We start from the raw sequence: 16,930 nt of genomic DNA on the forward strand, positions 1-16,930 counted from the left end.
TATATATGACTACATGAGCCATGCCTATGTACTCATAGGCTCAGGACTAAGGCAAAACCTTATGTGAATAAGGCTGCATTTGTTGATCAAAGCAGATTCATAAAAATTGTTACAGTACAAGTTAATTTGTCCCTTTTATAAATTCTTTCATAAACTAATTTATTCATACATTGTGTAAGTAATACTCAACAGAGACACATGACAGTTGAAAGACTAATTATTTGTATTTCCTTTATGGTTTTCAGAGTACAAAGTGATTGATTTATTACATGAAATAAAAAAAAAATGTCTGTGTCCTCTGGGACGCAAAGGCAGCTTTTCAACCTTTTGACCACAAGATATCATTAGTGTGCACCGTGCTGAAAAGCTTTGAGTAATGAACCATTTTATGATACAGTTAAGGGGAAAGCCTCAGTGCTTTGCAAAGATTAATTACACCATCACTACCTAATAGCCACACAATTGCTACTTTTTCTACCAATGTTGGAGAGCAACTAACAAAATGCAGCAATGCTAAATTCAGTAGATTGCCAGAAGTTCAGCTGCTTTTCAAGTAGTGTAACATTTCTTGTAACAAGCTATATTTTAAAGGGTAACTAAACCCCTGCTCAGAGTCTGACTCCACCCACTAGCCATATTTGAAAAATGCTTGAAAAGTGGGCAGACACCAGCGGGGATAGAGGGGACGAAACGATGGCGGGGCTGAGCGGGGGGGCGTGCACCTGAGACCCGTAGTGACAGATTAATTGACAGCCGCTGTCAGACTCTAAAATGGAGAGTGACTGGAGTGGTCATTTTCTCCAGGAGTATTACTATTATGTTATTATTATTCCTCACACGGTCGCAAGACGACATGTACATGAATCTGATGAGTTTTATCGAGTTGATGTCAATAGCGCGCGCTCTGTAGGCATATTCATATTTTGCCGCTATGTGAAAAAATCCAGCAAATGCAACAGCGCGTTTGTCTACCCCAGAGGATTAACTTTAGCCTAACCATAAATTGTGATTCAAATATATATGATCACTCACCTCAAGACGCCGCTGAGGTGGTGGAGTCCATGCAGGAGGAGCAGCATTTGGCACTGCGTCGCTTTTCAGCGCGAGCTGTTTGGAGAAGCCCATTTCCACCTCCATTGCATTGGAGAAGCAATCCCGCGTAAAATGCAGTTTGCACACTCCTCCACACTGACGTCACTGAATTCCGCGTGCTCTGGCAGCCTCTGTGAGCGGCGCTTTTTTTTGCGCGGCTCGAACGGAGGAGACGGCAGCACGGTGGAAGCAGGCTCGTTTGCGGCGAAGGCGGCAAAGCGAGCGCGCAGCTCGGCGAGGCCCAGGGAGTCACATTCGGGGCATCCGCCCTGAATGAGAGCAGCTTCTGCGTGGTCAGGTCCCAGGCAGCGAGTGCACATAACGTGACGGTCCCCATCAGGAAGAGGGCCTCTGCACGAGGCGCAGGTTAAAGGCATTTGGAACAACGCCTCGAAAATTGCTCTTTTACTTAAATCAAAAGCGTCGCAGAGGCGAACACTTGTAAGTAAAAAAGGATATCAGTGATGCGCACCAGATGGCGTAGCCGAAGGCTTCAAAGGCGGCTGAAGGCGCCGGCGTCCTCTTAGCAGTCCTGCTGTAGGCTTGTCAACGGCGGGCGAAAAGACTCCAACAATCCGGAGGATCCAGCGAAGAGAAGGTCTTCGCTGAAGGAGATTAAATCTAAAGAACTCTCATGACGGGGCGCCTAATATATAGCCCTAGCCACGCCCATCTTGGCGGGCTCTGAGCGCGCGAGTGCGAAGCGCGCGCCCATTGGTCGAGCGTTCAGAGTCGCCCCGTCATTGGTTCGAGCAAGTTGCCGCACTCGCTCATTGCTGTATGCTGTGCAGCTGCAATGCGTTTTACATAAAGACTTCAATATTTCTCGAGAAACTGAGTTTTCCCATAGCGTAAGCTACTTACGCAATAGGAGAGACCTCTCCAGAGGGAACCAGGATTAATTAATTTATGAATGTGTCCAATAACAATGCAGTTACTGAGATTAAGCGAGTAGTATAATATATTACAAAATATTACCAATTTTTCGTATTAGACACATATCCCAAGTCCTGATCGTTACCATGTTTCTGTATATGCAACAAAAAAGCTTTGTTAGTGACAGTCTTACAGTGTTACTAAATATTTTCCAGGACATTAAGGTATTTTGATAATTTTACATGACTTTTCTGTGACTGGAAATCTGCACTGCAAAATTACAGGTTCTCTTACGAGAGGTTCTCTCGTATTGCGTAAGCTAGCTTACGCTACGGGAAAGATAAATTTTTTCTGAGATATTGAAGCCAAAAAATTATCCTTAATTTTTGTATCCATTGTCAACGCAGTGCGGCAGCTGCAGGCCTTGAGCGGGCTAGCTAGCGAGCTCATAGGCTGCTCTGCGGCAACTGCTGCAGCCTATAGACGAGCTTGGGCGAACTCGCATCCAATGAGAGGCGTCCGCGCGCTCACTGCATCAAAGCCCGCCAAAATGGGCGTGACTTGAGTGCATATAAGCGTAGTTCGTAGGCTGGAACCCTGGTTTTCATTGACTGAAGCGAAAAGTCGCTCAATGCTTTCTAGTCACTATGATTTGCATAACCATGCCTCAGTGAGTAATGCGGGTGTTTGGCATAGATATGCAGAACCTTTTTCAGATCGTCGATTGATTCACAATAGTGTAGTCTCAGCCTCAGTTAGTCTTCTCCTTAAAGAGAGAGTTCACCCAAAAATGAAATCTCAAATGAAAGAACTACTGTCAATCATTGTATCCTTTCGTGATAAATCAGCTGAACTGTACTCTACTGAAAGAAGCATTTTAGTTACTCGGGAAAAGTGAAGGAGAGACATTTCAGACGGTACGTAAGCATTGGTGGTTCAGTGGTAGAATTCTCGCCTGCCACGTGGGAGGCCCGGGTTCGATTCCCGGCCAATGCATCTTTTTTTTTTATTTTTAATTTAAAACAAATCTAGCTGTAATGTCTGTTCAGTCAAAGCAAATCTGTGTTTGTCTATAGTTTAGTTCTGCAGCAATCATTAAAAGGAAAAAGTGGCCACAACACTGTTTGATGGGAAAAAAATAGCTTGTTTGGAAATGTTTCACTACTTGAAAAGCAGCGGAACTACTGGCAATCTACTGAAATTAGCATTGCTACAAATTGTGTGAGTGCAAAGGAGAGAGAAAATGGGGAATAAAATATCAAGACAAAATAATAATAACAACATATGACAAAAGATGTGATCAAAACAACAGCTCTATTAACAAGAAAGCCCAGCAGCATCTCTACTTTCTTTGAAGGCTGAGAAACGCACTTCTCCCACCCCCCATCCTCACTACATTCTATAGAGGGACTATTGAGAGCATCCTGAGCAGCTGCATCTCTGCCGGGTTTGGGACTTGCACCGTTTCGGACCGCAAAGTCCTGCAGAGGATAGTGAGAACAGCTGAGAAGATCATCGGGGTCTCTCTTCCCTCCATCAAAGACATTTACATAAAACGCTGCATCCGCAAAGCAACCAGCATTGTGGATGACCCCACACACCCCACACACAAACTCTTCACCCTCCTGCCGTCTGGCAAGAGGTACCGAAGCATTCAGGCCCTCACGGCCAGACTGTGTAACAGCTTCTTACCCCCAAGCCATCAGACTCCTAAATACTCAGGGACTGGACTGGACTGACTGACACACACAAACAAACAAACAAACAAACAAACAAACAAACAAACATACACACACCTGTACATTCCAACTTTTGCACATGTCCAGAGTTGCACTTTAATTAATTGTCACTATACCTGGCTGCTACCTCAATAACTGCTATGTCCATAGAACACTATTTCATAGTATGTTATGTTTACATTTAGCATTTTGAAAGTGTCATCTTTTTGCACTACTCTATTACAAATGTGTACTGGTCAGCGCTGCACTGTCTCTCACTGTGCCTGTTGTCACTGTGTGGTGTCAAATGCTTGTTCGCGGGTTCTCAAGTTATTATCCAGTACATTTTGACCACATGCCCCTTTGTCATATGTTGTTATTCTTATTTTGTCCTGTTGTTTTTTCCCCCCTTTTCTCTCTCCTTTGCACCAACACAATTTATTTGCCACTTTCGCTGCCAGCCTTGGGGAGCAACTAACAATGTAGCAATGCTAATTTCAGTAGATTGCCAGTAGTTCCGCTGCTTTTCAAGTAGTGAAAAATTTCCGATCAAAGTTTTGTGGCCACTTTTTCCATTTAATGTATGCTGCAGAACTAAACTATAGACAAACACATATCGCAAGTTTTGCTTTGACTGAACAGGCATTACAGCTAGATTTGTTTTTAAACAAAAAATAAAAAAAAGCATACGATGCATTGGCCGGGAATCGAACCCGGGCCTCCCGCGTGGCAGGCGAGAATTCTACCACTGAACCACCAATGCTTACAAATATTAGCCTATAATTTTTTGAGTGTCCCTTGTACAGTTGTTTCTTGTGCGTTGTTTCTTTCTCCTTTACACCCACACCATTTCTCTGTAAATGTATGGGGAGTAACTAAAATACTTCTTTCAGTTGAGTGCCAGTAGTTCAGCTGCTTTATCACGAAAGGATACAATGGTTGACAGTGGTTCTTTCATTTGAGATTTCATTTTTGGGTGAACTCTCTCTTTAAGGAGAAGACTAACTGAGGCTGAGACTACACTATTGTGAATCGAAGATCTGAAAAAGGTTTTGCATATCTATGCCAAACACCCGCATTAATCTGAGGCATGGTTATGCTAATCATAATGACTAGAAAGCATGAATCAGCGTTAACCTTGTGGAGTAGAGCCGGAGAGTGTCAATAGCGCTGCAAGGGGCCACCACCAAAATAGTATGGTGTTATATATGTGCCTCATTCCTGAGCGAGTAATTGTACGTTTTGAGCACAGAGAACTATATTTTGCAAGCACATTGCATTATATTTTGAACAGAAATTAACAATCGCAAATAAAAAAATCGTTTGAGCAAAGAAAAAACGATTCCGTGCTCAATAAATGTATTTGCTATTATCCATATTAACGTGCAATAATAAACCTCTCACGCAGTTTACTCAGGTGCTCTCACAAATTTATTCTCTGCGCTCTGTCAAGTCCCTCTCTCTCGCTCAACCTCTTAATTCTGTGCGCGCTCAACTCTTGACACACACACGCGCGCTCAACTCTTGACACACACGCGCTCAACTCTTCAAACACACACGCGCTCAACTCTTCAAACACACGCGCGCTCAACTCTTGACACACACGCGCTCAACTCTTGACACACACGCGCTCAACTCTTCAAACACACGCGCGCTCAACTCTTGACACACACGCGCGCTCAACTCTTGACACACACGCGCGCTCAACTCTTCAAACACACGCGCGCTCAACTCTTCAAACACACGCGCGCTCAACTCTTTACACACACGCTCGCTCAACTTGCAACAGCGTTACAAGTGTGCCACAAAATCAACCAATCGGAAAAGTAAAGGTCAATTGTGATTGGCTGTTGGTCTCCAATCACCACGCAGCACAAAGATGACGAAAAATTTATTTTATGGATAGATGTCTTCTCTAGCCACCATCAAACATGACAGAGTCAAATGGTGAAAACTGCAACAATATGCCACAACGTCAGGTGAGTTAGTAATTTCTAGTTTTATGATGTTATGGTTTTCTATGCCTTTGATGAAACCCTGCTATTATCTACGGAAGCGTATTGCATTCACTTGAGAAAAAAAATGTACTCTGTTTTTCTGAATTAACGACTTAATTATCTCAGAATTACGAGATAATTTTTCATGGAAAAAAAGTTTTTGCTCTGTTTTTCTGAATTAATGAGATCCCTCAAAATCCTGCCAGGAGCTCTATTTTAGCTGGATGCGCATGAATTTATAGAGATATATTTTAAACTTGGCCTTCAATACAAAGACATTACTGTCTATGACATTTGTAATACTGTCATGGCTGAGACACGCTTTGATCTTCCAAAGGACACTAATTACACGAGAACTACCGGAATTCTAGAACTACTAGAATGGCCATAGTGGTCATTCTGACCGTACTAGACTGGACCAAATGTCATGTCATATTTACATTCGAAACTTCTATTGAGGTTTTAGAATGAAGCTTCTAATGTCTGTCGTCATATTTTATATCGTCATCACCCTAAAAATGTATTGAATAAAATAGAATAATATGGATCAAATGGAGCTAAGCTGAACGCAGATAGTCCTACATTATACAATCTTTTTTTGTAATATATAATAGTGCTAGACTATATAAATACATAGGCCTATATAAATTATATATTAGCTGCTAGACTGCCCCGGAAGGTGCGTGCCTCGCTTTGTGTACAGCAAGTTTTTCACCACAGTGAAAATGTTTTCGAAAGTCTAAACGACAACAAACATGGATTGAGGCGGAATATTTCGTTAGATAAAAACATGTTGTGAATTTTGGAATTTATTACATCTATCCTTTTTCAAAACATGTTGACTTTTGGACTTTACAACGCTCTGGAGTTATTGGAAATTGGAAACAATCCTATGCAGCCACCAGTGGAATCAAAATCCATGAATAAATGAATCTGTTATATTAATAATAAACACCAGGACACGAAATTTTAATTCTAATGAATGTGAAAATGTATTAGTTCATCGACAACCACAGAACTTGCTATTGTAGCTAATTACAGATACAAATTAGATTATTTATATGAAATTATTCTCTTTGTAACATAAAAACAAATCAATACAATAGCTTATAAAAACATCACCAAAGTGTAATTCAATGCATAGTAAAAACCTTAGACATGTATGAAACACATATAGGCCTAACCCAAAATGGCCAAAGCGGTTAATAAAGAATATGAACATTCGCTAAACTGTGGGAAAACGAACTGATTTAGAAAGCAATATTTGTTTTACAGTGAGCAAAAATATCATGCTGTAAAACTATAATGAAAATAGTATGCTGTAAAATCATTCTGAACGAATTCTCCTAAAAGTGGGCTCACTTGAACAAAAAAGGGGGCCCCTTTTTAGGAGAATAATTTAATATAAATAATCAAATTTGTATCTGTAATTAGCTACAATAGCAAGTTCTGTGGTTGTCGATGAACTAATTCATTTTCACATTCATTAGAATTAAAATTTCGTGTCCTGGTGTTTATTATTAATATAACAGATTCATTTATTCATGGATTTTGATTCCAGTGGTGGCTGCATAGGATTGTTTCCAATTTCCAATAACTCCAGAGCGTTGTAAAGTCCAAAAGTCAACATGTTTTGAAAAAGGATAGATGTAATAAATTCCAAAATTCACAACATGTTTTTATCTAACGAAATATTCCGCCTCAATCCATGTTTGTTGTCGTTTAGACTTTCGAAAACATTTTCACTGTGGTGAAAAACTTGCTGTACACAAAGCGAGGCACGCACCTTCCGGGGCAGTCTAGCAGCTAATATATAATTTATATAGGCCTATGTATTTATATAGTCTAGCACTATTATATATTACAAAAAAAGATCGTATTATGTAGGACTATCTGCGTTCGCTTGGCGCTCCATTTGATCCATATTATTCTATTTTATTCAATAAATTTTTAGGGTGATGATGAAATCAAATATGACGACAGACATTAGAAGCTTCATTCTAAAACCTCAATAGAAGTTTCGAATGTAAATATGACATGACATTTGGTCCAGTCTAGTACGGTCAGAATGACCACTATGGCCATTCTAGTAGTTCTAGAATTCCGGTAGTTCTCGTGTAATTAGTGTCCTTTGGAAGATCAAAGCGTGTCTCAGCCATGACAGTATTACAAATGTCATAGACAGTAATGTCTTTGTATTGAAGGCCAAGTTTAAAATATATCTCTATAAATTCATGCGCATCCAGCTAAAATAGAGCTCCTGGCAGGATTTTGAGGGATCTCATTAATTCAGAAAAACAGAGCAAAAACTTTTTTTTCCATGAAAAATTATCTCGTAATTCTGAGATAATTAAGTCGTTAATTCAGAAAAACAGAGTACATTTTTTTTTCTCAAGTGAATGCAATACACTTCCGTAGATAATAGCAGGGTTTCATCAAAGGCATAGAAAACCATAACATCATAAAACTAGAAATTACTAACTCACCTGACGTTGTGGCATATTGTTGCAGTTTTCACCATTTGACTCTGTCATGTTTGATGGTGGCTAGAGAAGACATCTATCCATAAAATACATTTTTCGTCATCTTTGTGCTGCGTGGTGATTGGAGACCAACAGCCAATCACAATTGACCTTTACTTTTCCGATTGGTTGATTTTGTGGCACACTTGTAACGCTGTTGCAAGCTGAGCCAGCGTGTGTGTAAAGAGTTGAGCACGCGTGTGTTTGAAGAGTTGAGCGCGCGTGTTTGAAGAGTTGAGCGCGCGTGTGTCAAGAGTTGAGCGCGCGTGTGTGTGTCGCACGCTTTTGACGTGTCAATGTGCAATCGGACGCCTGGCCAGGCGTTTGTGAACACTTTGGCTTGCCATAGTGTCAAGAGTTGAGCGCGCACAGAATTAAGAGGTTGAGCGAGAGAAAGAGAGAGGGACTTGACAGAGCGCAGAGAATAAATTTGTGAGAGCACCTGAGTAAACTGCGTGAGAGGGTTATTATTGCACGTTAATATGGATAATAGCAAATACATTTATTGAGCACGGAATCGTTTTTTCTTTGCTCAAACGATTTTTTTATTTGCGATTGTTAATTTCTGTTCAAAATATAATGCAATGTGCTTGCAAAATATAGTTCTCTGTGCTCAAAACTTACAATTACTCGCTCAAGAATGAGGCACATATATAACGCCATAAAATAGAGAGAGAAGCTGGGATGGGATGCGTACCCAAATTGAAGTATAAAAATTAATTTTCAACATAATATATATATATTTTTTAATCAAATTAAGTGCTTATATACAGACCCTCACAGAACAATCCTAAATACAATTTTAGGATTAGAGTTATTTTGTCAAATAAAGTGTTGCATAACAGAGCATCGCAGATGTGAGATATTGCTTAAATATAATACAGTTACTATTGATATGTTATTATTATTAGTAGTAGTATTAGAAGTAGTAATATAACAATGAATATTACATAACTACACTCACCTAAAGGATTATTAGTAACACCATACTAATACTGTGTTTGACCCCCTTTCGCCTTCAGAACTGCCTTAATTATACGTGGCATTGATTCAACAAGGTGCTGAAAGCATTATTTAGAAATGTTGGCCCATATTGATAGGATAGCATCTTGCAGTTGATGGAGATTTGTGGGATGCACATCCAGGGCATGAAGCTCCCGTTCCACCACATCCCAAAGATGCTCTATTGCAGGGGTCCCCAAACTTTTTTCTATGAGGGCCACATCATTTTTCCTTTCTATAATGGAGGGCCGTAGTCTAACAGAAAATGGCATGGGCCGGAGTGATTTATTGTGGAGATTTTATTATGATTTTAAATGGATTTACAGTATTATGCCTCCTAATGCTAGATTAATTTATTATTTATGCACTATACATATCAAGTGATATATATAGCCTATTAAAAGAGCATTATTACTATCGTAATGACATTTTTTCATATTCATTGCTATTGAAATCAAATTATTTACTTACTCATGCGTATTAGGCTAATCAGTGTGAACTATGGGCTTGTTTTTGGCTGGTGAGAAGTCCAATGTCAGGTTCCATTCCTGTCACAGCCAGTCTCAAAGACTGATGCAAATGTTCATCAGTGAGTCTTGATCTCATCGGATTTTTCATCAGTTTCATGCGTGAAAAGGTTTGCTCACAGATATATGTGCCAAAAAGTGTGGACATCTTCATTGAATTCCTTCTGATGTTTGGGTAGGTCTCGTTAGGGAGGGCAGTATAGAATTCAATGAGACTGTTGGGCTTAAACGCGTCTTTCAGAACATCACAGTTCTGTAACTCAGCCAACTCAAACTGATAAGAAGGCAGGGCTTCGTCAATGTCAGCAGCAAAAGGGTTCTGAAAAAGGTGGATTTCTTTAGCGTGGACATGTAGCTCACGGAATCGCACATCAAACTCCGCCTTCAGCATTTCCAGCGCTTCCACTGACTTTTCAGCTGGGAATGGGACCACTGGTTTCTCAGCTGAGAGGCTTTGGGTAACAGGGAGATGGGTGAAGTCTTGCTTTTGCACTTGTCCCACAAGCAGTGCTAGTTTCACCTCAAATGCTTTTATGTGGGAATACATGTCACATATTAGTTTCCCCTTGCCTTGGAGCTGCACGTTGAGGCCATTCAACATTTCTGTCACATCTGTTAAAAAGGCGAGGTCCCATTTCCATTTTTTGTCGATCAGTTCTGGGACAGTTTTGCCCTTTGTCAGAAGAAAAACATTGATTTCGGGTAGCAGCTCGTAAAAACGCCTCAAAACTGTGCCCCGGCATAACCATCGGACTTCTGTGTGGTAAAGCACATCTGCGTGAGAAGACTCTAGCTCGGACAGAAAGACTTGGAACTGCCTGTGTTTAAGTCCGTTTGCTCTGATGAAGTTTATACATGACACCACCACTTTCATAATCGATTCCCACTTCAGAACTTTGCAGCACAGTGCTTGCTGGTGAATTAGGCAGTGTACCTGTAAAGGGGGCATGAGACCTCTTTCCTCCATTTCTCTATTCATGCGTCCTATCAGTCCCCTTGACGCACCAACCATACTAGGAGCTCCGTCAGTCGTGATGCTGGCCAGCTTAGACCAGTCTAGATCCAACTCTTCTATCGTTTGGCACACTTTACCAAAAATATCCTCCCCTGTCGTAGTACCTTTGAGACTTTTTAGAGCTGCCAGCTCCTCGGACACTTCAAAATTTGAGCTAACTCCGCGAAGAAAAATGAGCAGCTGTGCCGTGTCCTGCACGTCATTACTTTCATCCAGCGCTAATGCAAAAAAATCTAATTCTTTCACTTTTTCCTTCAGCTGGGCATATACATTATACCCCATTTCTTCAATTCGTCTGGTGATTGTAGCTACTTGCGGACAGACTCACCGCATTTAAGACGTCTTTCTTGTCGAGGCACACCTCCTCCGCAACAGCATTCATACATTACGAACTCACCATCACTGAATGGCCTACCGCAGGTTGCAATCAGTTTAGCTACCTGAAAGCTAGCTCGAATGGATGACTGGTTCAACTGGGTTTGCCGTACAAACGTATTTTGCTGAGCAGATAGTCCACTTTTTAGCTTCGACACTTTGTCTGCTCTCATTTGGCCTTGTAAACTCGCATACTTGTCTCTGTGGCGGGTTTCATAGTGTCGGCGCAGATTGTATTCTTTGAACACGGAGACTGTTTCTTGACAGATGAGGCAAACAGCCATTTCTTTGCATTGAACAAAAAAATAATCACTTGTCCACTTTTGGTTAAATACCCTGCATTCTGAATCAACTTTTCTCTTTCCCAACCGTTTGGCCATTTTGTTGTCACTTTAAATTTTCTTGCTGGATCGCGTGCACCCACTCGATCACGATGGAACGTTCGTTAATCCGGGTGAATCTAACAAATGATTTGGCTACTTTATAATTATAACTAAGGGAAATTTTATTTTTAAAGCCAATATGTATTATCAAATACAAATATGATATGATTAAAACATATTTAAAATTAAATTGTAAAAATATTTCTCTGCATGGCATTGTTCAGAGGGCCGGTCCAAATGTGGGGGCGGGCCATATTCGGCCCACGGGCCGTAGTTTGGGGACCCCTGCTCTATTGGGTTGAGATCTGGTGACTGTGGGGGCCATTTTAGTACAGTGAACTCATTGTCATGTTCAAGAAACCAATTTGAAATGATTCGAGCTTTGTGACATGGTGCATTATCCTGCTGGAAGTAGCCATCAGAGGATGGGTACATGGTGGCCATAAAGGGATGGACATGGTCAGAAACAATGCTCAGGTAGGCCGTGGCATTTAAACGATGCCCAATTGGCACTAAGGGGCCTAAAGTGTGCCAAGAAAACATCCCCCACACCATTACACCACCACCACCAGCCTGCACAGTGGTAACAAGGCATGATGGATCCATGTTCTCATTCTGTTTACGCCAAATTCTGACTCTACCATCTGAATGTCTCAACAGAAATCGAGACTCATCAGACCAGGCAACATTTTTCCAGTCTTCAACTGTCCAATTTTGGTGAGCTCTTGCAAATGGTAGCCTCTTTTTCCTATTTGTAGTGGAGATGAGTGGTACCCGGTGGGGTCTTCTGCTGTTGTAGCCCATCCGCCTCAAGGTTGTGCGTGTTGTGGCTTCACAAATGCTTTGCTGCATACCTCGGTTGTAACGAGTGGTTATTTCAGGCAAAGTTGCTCTTCTATCAGCTTCAATCAGTCGGCCCATTCTCCTCTGACCTCTAGCATCAACAAGGCATTTTCGCCCACAGGACTGCCGCATACTGGATGTTTTTCCTTTTCACACCATTCTTTGTAAACCCTAGAAATGGTTGTGCGTGAAAATCCCAGTAACTGAGCAGATTGTGAAATACTCAGACCGGCCCGTCTGGCACCAACAACCATGCCACGCTCAAAATTGCTTAAATCACCTTTCTTTCCCATTCTGACATTCAGTTTGGAGTTCAGGAGATTGTCTTGACCAGGACCACACCCATAAATGCATTGAAGCAACTGCCATGTGATTGGTTGATTAGATAATTGCATTAATGAGAAATTGAACAGGTGTTCCTAATAATCCTTTAGGTGAGTGTATATAGAAGGTATCTATTTCTGTCATACTTTTTTTTTATTTAAATTGAGCTTTTATTTTGGCAGAGCTTTTATTTTGAAGTGTTTCTGTGTTGTTATACCAAGGAGCTCTGACATAATGACGGCAGATTCCTATTCCAGAAAAGGAGGCTGCTACGTGAATCACAGTAATTATTAAACCACAAAAGGCTACTATATAAATAAATAAATAAATATGTAGTCTACATATGACTCATGCTAAAAAGTGAATTAGCACTCTGCCTGCTGTCATCTGCTACAAAAAGAGCATGCTGTGCTCATAATAGTGTGTTCTGTGTATGAGCCAAAGAAAAAAAAGGTATGAGCAATTTGTGTCTCAATGCCTGCACAACACCTGCCAACATTCACAAGCACTCGCATTTAAAAATGTGCACATGCACGTGCAAGCAATCTATTTATCTCATTAAATTGCAGCTTTTGCTGTTCAATAATCTCACAAAGGACATAACGTGATTTTAATCTGTGTGCTGAATGTTTACATAATGACAATCATATGTCAGATGGTATCGTTTTTTGCTATCGTAGCATTTTTATGAGTACAAGTACATGAGCGTGGTCTGCATGCCTAGTTTCCATTTGTCCTATGAAGCCATCTCGTTTAAACTAAGCTATTTCGAAGTTGAGAATGCTCAGTATACTGCTACCTACAAAGGAAGTATCCTACCTAGCAGCAGCCTTCGAAAAAAGACACAGCTTTAAAATCCATATTCATGCAAACCCTCTTGGTTTATGGTGTCACCAGGCAGTAGTACTTAATTTATTAGCATCTGAAAGGAGCTGTAGTTAAAGGTGAACCCTCCAATCACCCACATCAACTTGCCATTAACCACTGTTTTAAGGGAAGCAGTGACATTCATAGTGTCTGTCCATCAGGCTTTACATTGGGGAAAAAAACAGTATGACTCAGCAGATGGGACTTTTAAAGAACAATCTGGACCTGAGATGGGAAATATTATGTTAGATAAGAAACTAGACAGATGTATTCAACCAAACAGATGCTCTCAATGATGGTGGACTGCTGAAAATTAACTTAAAGGGATAGTTCACACAAAAATTTAAATTATTTCATAATTTACTCAACCTCATGCCATTCCAGATATGTATAACATTCTTTCTTCTGCAGAACACAATCAAAGATTTTTAAAAGAACATTCAGCTCTGTTGGTCCTCAAAATGCCAAGTGAATGGTGACCAGAACTTTGAAGGCCCAAAAGGCAGAATAAAAGTAATCCAAAACACTCCAGTGGTTAAACCCATATTTTGAGGGTGAGAAACAGATACAGTACATTTTTAAATCCCTTTTAAATGTATATCACCACTTTCACTGTATTTTAGCCACCTACTGGTTGGGGCTGGTAAAACGTTGAGATTTATAGTAAAAAAGGACTTAAATATTGATCTGTTTCTCACCCACACCTACCAAATCTCTTCTGAAGACATGGATTTAACCACTGGAGTCATGTGGATTACTTATGCCTCCTTTATACAGTTTTTGGACCTTTTGAATTCTGATCAACATTCACTTACATTGTATGAACCTTCAGAGCTGAAATATTCTTCTAAAAATCATAATTTTGGTTCTGCAGAAGAAAGAAATTAATACGCATCTGGGATGGCACGAGGGTGAGTAAATTATGTGAGAATTGCCCTTTTTGGGTGAACTATCCCTTTAAACCCTAATACATAAAAAAAAACTTGTCAACAACTTAAGATGCCATTTTGGTGATATGATCACTAAGACAATCTCTCAAGCTAACATATTTTTTCATCTTCTTCATCTATACTGTTTCTCAAACATTCTAATAAATCCTACTCCTGGAATGTCTCCGTAATTCCATGTTTGCCCTTTGCATTTGTCTGTGAATAAATGATAAAAATATAAAAAATGAAAAAGAAACATTAACATTGTGTTCCAAAGTTAGTCACACTGTTATTGAACGACAGACCCTATAGGAGGACAGGCAGAGGGAATGTTTCAAAAATTGGTTCAACACTTCCCTCTATTGGTTAAAGAAAACATCTCTAAATCAAGACAAATTAAGTCAAGTTCAAATCAAGCCTGGCCAGTCTGATGTTTCAGTCTTTTCCAAAATCGTTGTGGTTCATTCCCATTGCCAAAGACATTAAAAACCACAACACATGTTCTCAGCACTCAATTTTAACCCTCTGCTGAGAAATCCCATTTAGTAATTAATGTGTGAAAATATGTTACAAATTGCAATTCTAGAGACAAACTATTTTTTTTTAAATCGTCTCCCAGGAAGCTAGATTTCGTCTTAAGTTTCTTCACACATTTTCATATATTTAACCTACTGTATATTTTTCTAAATGATTGTGGAGTTTGAATATTACATAAATGTGCAAATGCTGTAGTATATGAAGTATAATTGTATATGTTTGTATATGGCCATAAATCAGATTTCTGTATCAGACAATGTAATAATCGCAACAGGCCTAATTATTGAATCATCATTTGATTTTAGTTTACAGATTTATTGTTAAAAAATAGACTCGGTGCGGAAACGATCGCTGCACTGCTGTATACGTACAGCAACTGAAACGGATCGACGGACTGCATCCGCGTGCAGTGTAAAAGCTCTAACCTGTTAACATGTGTAGGAAAAAAATACGCACCGCATACGCACTGCAAACAGAGTATGTGTGAAATAGGGTTGATATCGTCCATCGTGATGGCTGACCAACATCACGATGTAGAGCCGCCATCGTGATGCCACGCCCCCTTTTGCGAGTGTTGCTAGTGTGACTCTAATCCTAGTCTCTTCTATAGTTAACCTAAAAACTTTGCAGGGATTGCTCTGTAAATTAAATTGAGAATATATCTAATGCATATATGCTATTTTAAATATTGTGGTATATGCCGTGACGTGTTAGTCTGTGAAAATACCGTGTCAGGCAGTACACAAATAGGTCTATTGATATTGACATTGTTAGCTTCTTGTCTTTTTTTTTACATGTCTTACACTGTACATTTAGATTGAAATATTTTATGTTGTAGGCTACAAGAAAATAGCCTTTACTAATTAATTATTAGTAGTTGTAGTGTCTCAGAAAATCTTGCTCTTGTCACATAGCTCTTGTATACACTGAAGCGGCAGTTTAAGATAAACCCAGATCAGCGAACGTCAAATAACTTTTGTCTGGTTAATACTTTTAAAGAAAAATTTCCTTGGCCATAAATCCATAATGTCAAATCAAATGAAAGAAACAAGGTGAATATGAATAACACACATTTATTAAAACATAGAAGAACAACAAATAAAGAACAAGAAAACGGAACAACACTCAGACCGAAACTCGGCATTAACATTTCACTTATAATTAGCAGCACAATTAACTTCAGCACAGGCTACAAAATAAATTATGTTATTGAAATATTGTAAAGTGGTCATATGAACTACACAAATGAACGCTTAAAAAATAATATGCAAAATCGAATAGATCCGCAACGGATGGCGAAAAAAGTCTAATATCTTTCACCATAGACCATGTTTAAATTTCGATGTTTCTGGCTAGAAATACCAACATATTCACTTTATCTGGTTTTAATAAGCTGCGGATTGGAGTAACTACACTACCCGCTGTGCTGAAGACCCGCTCTGATGGAGTGCTGGTAGCACATATGCACAGATATTTCCGTGCTAATCTTGCGGAAACCTTTTGTCGTTCGTTTTCCACCAAGTCAGCGGGTCCTCTTACCCATCAATGGCCATTTCCTGCAGGTACATGGTCATCGACCTTTTGCTCATCAGTGAGTAAGATAACGAAATTATAGTTTTTAAGTGGAAAATAGTATTTATGTAAAGAGATATATTAAAATAAATAGTGCACAACTCTTATTAAGTGAAAGCTAAAAAAAAAAAATGCTTCACGTGTCGTGCAACCTACTGATAAATGTAACCCGGACACACACACACAAGATGAGACAGTCACAATGTTGGATGAAACTGCTTTTAATGTTATTAAAAACAGTGCAGGCAAAAGTACAAAACAGGGTAAATCCAGAGTAGAATCGTCGGGGTAGCGTAGGGTCAAAAGCCGGGGAATCAAAGATATAAAGGGGGCAAATCCGGGAGAGTAGTC

At 39.8% G+C, this 16,930-nt stretch overlaps 2 non-coding genes across 2 annotated transcripts; one reads left to right on the forward strand and one right to left on the reverse strand.

Moving 5' to 3' along the window:
• The first annotated feature begins 2,893 nt into the window (after positions 1 to 2,893).
• On the forward strand, positions 2,894 to 2,964 carry trnag-gcc (transfer RNA glycine (anticodon GCC)). Its single transcript has one exon. It is a non-coding gene; the product is annotated as a tRNA-Gly (tRNA).
• A 1,414-nt stretch (positions 2,965 to 4,378) lies between these two features.
• Positions 4,379 to 4,449, reverse strand: trnag-gcc (transfer RNA glycine (anticodon GCC)). Its single transcript has one exon. It is a non-coding gene; the product is annotated as a tRNA-Gly (tRNA).
• Between the last annotated feature and the right edge of the window lie 12,481 nt (positions 4,450 to 16,930).

This window comes from Xyrauchen texanus, chromosome 24 (genome assembly GCF_025860055.1).
Source record: "Xyrauchen texanus isolate HMW12.3.18 chromosome 24, RBS_HiC_50CHRs, whole genome shotgun sequence".
In the NCBI taxonomy this organism is placed as follows: domain Eukaryota; kingdom Metazoa; phylum Chordata; class Actinopteri; order Cypriniformes; family Catostomidae; genus Xyrauchen; species Xyrauchen texanus.